Source organism: Ochotona curzoniae, unplaced genomic scaffold, assembly GCF_017591425.1.
Source record: "Ochotona curzoniae isolate NIBS_2020 unplaced genomic scaffold, NIBS_Ocur_1.0 contig_523, whole genome shotgun sequence".
Taxonomy (NCBI): Eukaryota; Metazoa; Chordata; class Mammalia; order Lagomorpha; family Ochotonidae; genus Ochotona; species Ochotona curzoniae.
The window spans coordinates 4,097,256-4,105,993 of NW_024466459.1; positions in this window are offsets into that span (position 1 = coordinate 4,097,256).

Genomic DNA, 8,738 nt, shown 5'->3' on the forward strand with positions numbered 1-8,738 from the left:
AACCCAGCTCATTTCCAAGCTGGTAGTTGTTGCAGCCCTGCCCAGCCTGGTCTGCCCCCAGGCTCAGCTCTCACACCTGAGTAGTAGCCCAGCAGGGGAGCCCCTGGAGCACCCCCTCCCATCCCAGGTTCTTTCCTGGCCTGGGGTCTTGTATGTGCAGGAGGGTGCTACAACCCAGTCTGGCTTGGCACATTTCACCTCAGCATTCATCAGTGGGTGCTGCAGTCTAGCTTTTGCCTTGCCTGCCCCCAGTTCCAATCCATGCTGAGGGCTGCTGAAGCCTACCACAGTCAGGCCAGCCACTAGTCATGGCTCTCATGTTACCTGGAAAGTGTTGCATTCTAACCTGGCCTGACCTGACCTGCACTCTGTCCTGACTCTTGTGTTTGCCAACAGGTCTTGCAGACTGGCCCAGCCCAACCCTCCTCCAGACCTGAGGCACATGTATACCGATGGGTACGGTAGCCCAGCCTGGCCTGGGCTGCTCCCAGCCCCAGTTCTCATGATCACCAGCTGGGGTTGTATCTTAAAGGGAGTTCCCCAAGCTCCCCTATCAGATCAGCTCCCAGTTGTGGCATTTGGCTGTCTGACTTGGCCCACTTCAGTCTTGATGTTCATTGACAGGAACTGTAGGGTGGGTGCTACAGCCCAGCCCTGCCTGGCCCACACCCAGACCTGACTCTCATGTGGAGCAACAGGTGCCGTGACCTAGCCCAAACCATCCTATACTTATTTTGGTTCTCATAAGCACCAGTGGGTGCTGAAGCCTGGCTCAGTCTGGCACACTCCCAGCCCACACTCATACCAAAGGGTGTTACTGTTATTTTTAGCCTGGTCCACCCCTATTCCCAGCCAGCCCTCATGCTTACCAGTGGGGTCCACAGTCCAGTAGGGCTGTCTCCTCAGCTCTTCTATCAGGCATACTCAGCCACAGATCCATGACTTTCATGCAAACTGGCAGTTGTGATAGCTTAGCCCAGCATGGCCTGCACCCTACCCTGGCTTCTGTGCATGCCAGTGTTTTATAGTTTGGCCTGGCCCTGTCCAGTCCACCCCCCGAGCTAGCCTGTGCACTTGGCAACAAGCGGAGCAGACTTACCCAGCCTGCGTCACAGCCAACCATGAGACATGTGCTTACTAGTGGGAGCTATAGCACATCAGGGGAGTCCCCCAAGTTCCCCCACTAGGCCCATTCCTGGACACAGATCTCACATGTGTTGGCAAGTGCTAGGCCTCTGCCCAGCATGGTCTGCCCCTCAGTCTTGACCTTTGAGCTTGCAGGTGTTGTGTTCCAGCTCACTCCACATCCAATTCTTGGGTGCTGCCATCTGGACCAATCCTGCCTGCTTCTAACCCCAGTTCCTTTAAGTGTTGATGAGTTCCTTGGTCATGCCTGGTTCAGCCCATCACCACTCCCAGCTCTTGAGCAAACCAGTGGATATTGTACCCTTTGGGGTGAGCCTACAATCCCCCACAGAATCTGCCCCCAGATCCACTTCTCTCACATGCTGGTTAGTGTCTTGGTCCAGCCTGACATGGCCCAGTCCCTGTTCCGACACTTATTGGGGGGTATTGTGGTCTATCCCTGCCAGGCAGGCCCCCCAGCCCTAGCTTTCGTGTGCACTGGTGAGTGGTGGTTGATGCTAACTAGCCCAGGCCAGGTCTTCCACATGAGCAGGTGCACTGATCTGACACAGAAAGGGTCCTCCAGGTTCCAGGTTCTCTCCTCCAGACCACCCAGTCTGAGCCCCCTTATTTACTGGCAAATGCTCTGGCCCGCTTGGCACTCTTTTTTTTTTTTTCTAAAGATTTATTTTATTGTTACTGGAAAGTCAGATATACAGAGAGGAGAGACAGAGAGGAAGATCTTGCGTCTGTTGATTGACTCCCCAAGTGGTCACAATGGCTAGAGCTGAGCCTATCTGAAGCCAGGAGCCAGGAGCTCTTCTGGGTCTCAAATGTGGGTCCCAAGGCTTTGGGCTGTTTTTGACTATGTTCCCAGGCCACAATCAGGGAGCTGGATGGGAAGCAGGGCCTCTGGGATCAGAACTGGCACCCACGTGGGATCCTGGCTCATGCAAAGTGAGGACTTTAGCCACTAGGCTACAATGCTTTGAGCCTGATCGCTCCTATGTTTTTTTTTTTAAAGCAACTATGCCGGCATACTGATATGGTTAACACAAACTTTGCCTTAGCCAGGCCCAGGAAGGCCACCGCTCTTGTCTGCTTTTCTCCCAGCAGTGTAACACTTGCCTAGGCACAAGGTTACCTAGGCAGTTGGGGATTTAGAAGGCAGCCATGCCACCAACGTGCAGCTGGGGATTTGTCAAGCACAGCTTCAGTCCTGTCGGTCCCCATTAGTCCAAGCTAACGCAGTTCATCTTTGTTTAGACGAACTGCTGGGATTACAGGTGTCTGGATAAGCCGTGAGGTCTGCTTGTGCCTGCTCTGCAGTGTGAAAGCAAGGGAAGTTATGAAAGCCAGTCAGATAGTGCATTGAAGTGGGTCGGGTGCTGGTGTGTGACCCAGCGTTCAGATGCCACCTGAGCCCCCCACATCCCAGGCTGTGTTGTGGATTCTGGCTCAAATACTTGGTCCCTGCCTCCCATATGGGGGACCCAGAGTCCCAGGCCTGGTGTGACCCAGCCCTGGCTGCTGTGGGCATTTGGGAAGGAACCAGCAGATACAGAGATACTTGTTTTCATGTCTCTCTGCTTTTCAAATAAATAAAAACTTTACTTAAAAGCAAATTATTCTAGTTAAAATTGGAGTAAACAAATTTTATGGGATAGGCATTTATTCAGCAATCCACTTAAATGTTGTGGATAATTTCACATACGTTTAGACTATTTCTAAGGATTACGTGAAAAAATACAAGTTGTCTTCAGCTGTATTTAAATAGCGATGTTCATTAAAAACTGCAGAAATGCAGGCAGATTTCGCTCTGCAAATGCTCAACAAGGTGTTGAGCTCGTGCAGGGCGTTTTCCACTTCCTGAACACTTATCCAGCTCTCTCCCAAGTCAAGGATGAAATGTTGAGGCTTTGGTGCTCCTTCACTGTGAGGGTCACTCATCCGTCAGCTCTTGGCCCCGCTCGCCTTTGGGCCGCCCTGCCGGGAATACTCTCCGACTTGAAACCGCAGGCGGGACCCAGGCCAGGTCGTTTCCGCTGCCAGAGTGCTCAATTCGAAGCAGGCAGCAGCCGGGCCGCTAAAGCCGGCCCTGGGCTCGCTCGGGCCCTTCCCGTGCAGGAAACACGTCGCTGTCCCCGGCTGCGCCCAGGCAGGCGCGGGCGCGGGATCGGCTGCTGCCAGCGGCCCGCGCACCACCTGTTTCCGCCCGCGGGGACTTCCCCTGGCGGGGTGCAGCAGTGTGTGTTGGGGGGCTGAGGTGGGCCTCTCGGCCTCCTCGGGCGTCAGAGGCGCAGGCTGCGCTCGTCCAGCGCTGCCTCCCGCCGTGGGAGGCCCTGCCTGTGCACCCTGGGCAAGGCCTCGGAGAAGCAGGACGCCGCCCGCGCCAGAGCAGTGAGTGGAATGTGCGTGGGCAGAGCGTGGTTTGCACGTGTGAATCCCAGTCACTTTCTAGAGTCTGAACTCTAGAGGGGCACTGTCTGATAAAAAAAAAACAAAAATAGGATCAAGCCAAGCGAGACGATGTGGGTTCCATTTGTCTCGTTAGCAAGGGCAGAAAGCGGCAGGTGGAATTCATCCTTCATTTAATCCAGTGCAATCAAAATACGATCTCGACTTGTAATCGGTTTGCTGATTTTTCTGCTCTCCTTCCGAGTCTGCAGGATTCCGTGTGTTTTTCACGCTTGGATCAAATGTCAGTTCCTGCTGACCACACACACACTGCAAGATCCCAGCAGTCCCACGTGGCTTGTGCCGGCTGCCCTTCGCTTCCAGACCCGCTCAAACAGGGCAGCTCTGGGCTGATAGCAGCCTGTGGTCTCCCCGACTGAAGGCTGCATGGAATTGCATTAGTAGGAGAGAGATTTCCAGCTGAGAGGGTGTGAGCCCAGTGAGGGCCTCTGAATTCATCATGGATTCGGTTTGGATCTTGTGACTGTAGATTTTTTTTTTTGGAAGTCTTCTCTCTCATTGTCTACCACCTGGTGTCTCCTTTAAATGTATTCTCATTTTCTGGAAAGCCAAGATGGGAAGTGTTAGCGTGAGGTGGTTCAGCCTGTGTCACAGATAAGGAAGCAAGCCTGCAGTCACTGAGTTAACCTGTGTATGTGTAAACCGATGGCAAGAAGGGCACCCCCACGTCTCCCCAGTTTTGAGTTCTACATCCATTTTAGCATGAGACATCAAATTCGAATGCCACTAGCCCAGACTGGGACCATTTCTTGCAGATTGTTTATTTAAGGGGTGATAACCATAAATTTGCTTTTACCTTTTCTGTGCCAGTGGGGGCTCTCGTGCATGGCTCTTCAGGTGGAAAAAAATCAGTCTGTATTTCTACGTTAGCACCAAAGGAAGCGCGCCACAATGTCCAACAATAGCACTGGCTGCCAGTTAGGGCTGTGATAAAAACCAGCGTGACAGTTGAAAAGGGCTTGGGGAGATAGTTACCCTAGCTTAGGTGTGCTCCAGTGATGGGTTAAAGCTCACAGCCCCCCATCTGCACATCACACAGGATGTCAATTTCTTTGCCCCTTGGTGTATTCCTCCTTCTGGCTGACCCAGCCCTGTGTGATGCTGCTATCATGTGCACTGGTTCCCCCCTTAGTAATTGTAGGGGTGAAGAGAAGAGACCATGAACAAAGAGCTCCTTCATTCACTTAGCACGTTTAGGAAGTGTCACCTGCAATCTACTCAAAGCCAGGGGAACAGAGTCAGGAGCGGAAAGCTGACTCTGCCCCAGGTGTAAGCTCAGACTCTTCTAACACAGTGAGGGGAGGGACAGAGTCTCAAGATGGTTAGGAATGCCTCCATTGCGGGGCGACACTTGGAAGTGACCGCATAGAGGGGTCCTACCATGGATGTAAGTAAAGAAAAGGCATCCCTGGAGGCCTGAGACCACCGAGGTCGGTGGAGGGCCAGTGGAGGGCCAGTGTGGGGCCAGTGTAGAGGGTGTATGTCAGGCCTGTGCGTTGGAAGCTCCAGCAGGGGGTGCTGTGCTGCAGCACAGGCTGCAGGCAGAGCAGCCAGAAGTCACTGTGACAGTCGTGCCAAGTCTTGGCCTGCTCGTAGGTTGCTCACTGGCAGAGCTGGCCGAAGCAGTCGGATCTCTGAATGTGCCCAGAAGGAGAGCGCTAGGTTTGAGCAAGAGGATCCCACATCTACCGGACATCCGGGTCCTGTCTTCGCAGGTGTCCGTGGGAAAATGTGGGTGAGGCAAAAGTGATCTGTTCATTTCTTTGAAATTTAAAAACATATATTTATTTAACTTTGAAAGAATTAAAGAAAAGAGACCGTCTGTCCACTTGTTTACAACGGTCAGTGCTGGGCCAATCAGAAACAGAACCAGGAGCCTCTTCTGCGTCTTCCATGTGGGTGCAGGGTCCCAAGGCTTTGGACCGTGATCTGTTGCTTTCTCTGGCCACAAGCTGGATGGGAAGGGAGCAGCCGACACATGACCTGGTGCCCATATGGGATGCCAGTGCCACGGAGGATTAATGCCAGTCCCTTGTTTTGTTTTGATTTTTTAACCCAATCAAGTCTCTTCCTATTTCATTTTCTGGAATTTTCTCAGTCCCTTTGTGTAAGTCTAGAGCCGAGAGTGTACAGCAGAAGTCTGTGGGAAGTGCAGGGTGGCCAGCTGCCTGGGCCGTGAACGGAGGTCCTTGAGTGGACTTGCTGGCCGGTTATGTGAATGAAGGAGAGCTGGACCTTCCTGCATGATTCCCCTTGACACTCTTGGGTCGTGCATCCTGTGGTATCAGATGAGCCGGCCACTTTCTCTTCCAGGTAGCCCGTGGCAACAGAAGTCATTTTGATTGGGCTGCAAGATTTTACAAAAGGGTGGTGGAGCAAGCTCTGCTGCGGTCTGTGCTTGGGTCATTATCAGCAGTGAACACCAGGGGGACCTAGTTTCCTTCTGATGCGTCGGTGCTGGCCGGCCCACCTGCTGCAGTCCTTTCTAGCGGTTGGTGGCTGAGAACCCGCATGCGGGTTTTTTGTTTTTTTTGTTTTTTTAGCATGTCAGGGTTCCTATTGTCTTTAAACTGGCCATTTGAAGGAAAGTTCATAACCATTTGGTAAAGATAATAACTACCAACCCTGTGTCCCTCTGAACGAACCTAACTTACAGGAAATTTTACAAATAAAAGGATCATGATGCCTTCTGGTTTAGGATATCAGGAATGGGATATGGAAATTGAAGTGTAACAAATACTGCCAGGTGACCTGGATCTGATCCCCAGAAATCCTGAATTAGAATCTATTTTCTGTTTTATCACCAGATATTATTTATGCTAAAGGAAATACTCACTAATGCACAATACATTACAGGAGTGTAAAGTTGGTTAATTTTGTTAAAAGGTTTAGAAAAATTGTGTCAGTTGAGGATACATTTGTCTGAAAAGAACAACTGGTTTTATTATTTTTGTTCAACAGGCAGAGGGAAAGGGAGAGTTCTTACCTGCTGATTCACTCCCCAAGTGCCAAGATTAGGATGACCCAAAGCTGGCCACTTGGCATTGAAACCAGGTCTTCCACGAAGGTGGTGGGGGAGTTGAGCCATCACTGTGGCTCCCCTGGGCCATACTACAGAAATCCAGAGCCGGGCCTTTAACCCCAGGTGGTCTGATGTGGCATGTGGGCATCTTAACCGCTAGGCTGAACACCTGCCTCTGACCGATTTTTGCAACGGTACCAATTTTATTTTGGGGTGGGAAAGAGACAATATTTATACTAAAACGTTAAGTCACCAAGGTCAAGGCGGAATCTCTGGTGGCAGGAAATGAAGTGGTAATTAATTGTTAAATGTGTAATCAGCTGTTGGAGCTTTCCTGTCCCTGGCACCTGGGTCAAAGATCCAGCCCCTTTTGTCAGATGCGGGTGTTCAGCTGCGGCTGGCCCCTTCCACTGTGCCAGGTGTCCTGGACAGACGCTAGCAACAGCGCTTACAGCCCAAAGCCATCCAACCACTTCCTTCCTTCTCTCCCTCCCTTCCTTTTTTCTTTCTTTTAACAGCTTGTGCACTAACAGTTATGGTGTTTACCTTTTTTTTAGATGATTGAAAAAATCAAAATAGTATTTAATGGGTTGTCAATTTTCTGAAATCCCAATTTCAGGAACCATAAATAAAGCTTTATTGAAACAGCCGTGCTCACTGACTTTCATGTGCAGTTTCTGGCCTGCACAGTCTTATAAATACTTCCCACCCTGCCATTGACTTAAACTTTTTTTTTTTTAAGTTAAAAAAAAAAGTGCCCAGTGTGATACTCTAATGGCTAAATCCTTGCCTTGTGTCAGCAGGGATCCCATATGGGCACCAGTTTGTGTCCCGGCTGGCTTCACTTCCCAGCTGGCTTCCTGCTTATGGTCTGGGAAACCAGTAGAGGACAGCCCAAGGCCTTGGGACTCTGCACCCGTGTGAGAGACCTGGAGGAAGCTCCTGGCTCCTGGCTTTGGATCAGTGAAGCTCTGGATGTTGTGGCCATTTAGGGAGTGAAGCAGTGGATGGAAGATCTTCCTCTCTGTATCTCCTTCTCTCTGCATATCTGCCTTTGCAACAAGAAGATAAAATAACTCTTAATTTTTTTTTTCATTTGAAAGGCAAAGTGATGGAGCAGAGGGTGAGACTGAAAAAGCTGTCTTTTCCACCAAATGGCCACCACTTTTCATTCTGTTTTCCCAGGAACATTTGGAATGCTTCTTCCTTTGATTATACTGCTTGATTTTTTTTCTTTTAAAAATAATTTATTTGAGGCTGGGGTTGGTAAGCTCAACTGGCTAATCTTCCACCTCCAAGTACCTCTGTATGGGTGCTGGTTTGTGTCCTGGCTGCTCCACTTCCCACCCAGCTCCCTACTTGGGGTTTGGGAAAGCAGTGGAGGGCAACCCAAAGCCTTGGGACCTTGTACCTGTGTGGGAGACCTAGAGGCTCCTGGCTTCGGATCAGCTAATCTCTGGTCGTTGGTGGCCACTCGGGGAGTGAACCAGCAGATGGATGTTCTTTCTGTCTTTCCTTCCCTCTGTAGGTCTGCCTTTCCAATAAAAATAGATATATGTTTTTTTTTATTTTAAAGTATATAATTGAGGCATATAAAGTAAGCTCTTATCTCCCAATTCACTCCCCCAAATGGCTGTAATGGCCAGGGCTAGAGCCACAGGCCAGAAACCCAATCTAGGTCCCCTCCAAGGGGCAGGAGCTGTCACTGGCTGATTTCTAGGGTGCGTGGTTGGGAAGCTGGGACCGGGAGCCAGAGCCAGGAATCCAAGCTGGGCACTCCAGGGCAGGACGAGGCTCCATTCCCTCTCCTTGTACGGTCTAATTTGTTTCCCTCTCCTGTTGACTATTACTTAATGCTTGGCTTAAACGACTCATAGTTTTCGCATGTGCTTTAAAATAGTGTGTATGAAAGATTCAATATAAAGAGTTGTCCTGTTTTGAATGAAAGAGGAATAGCAAGGAGGGCAGTGGGGAGAGAATACTTCTTGGGATCTTTTATGTATCTCTGGTAGTTAATTTTCAGTAGAGGAAAGTTTAAAAATTACTTATTTGAAATGAATCTTTGGCCATCTGTAACTTTACTTGGCTCAGTGAATGCTGTGATAGTCAATTA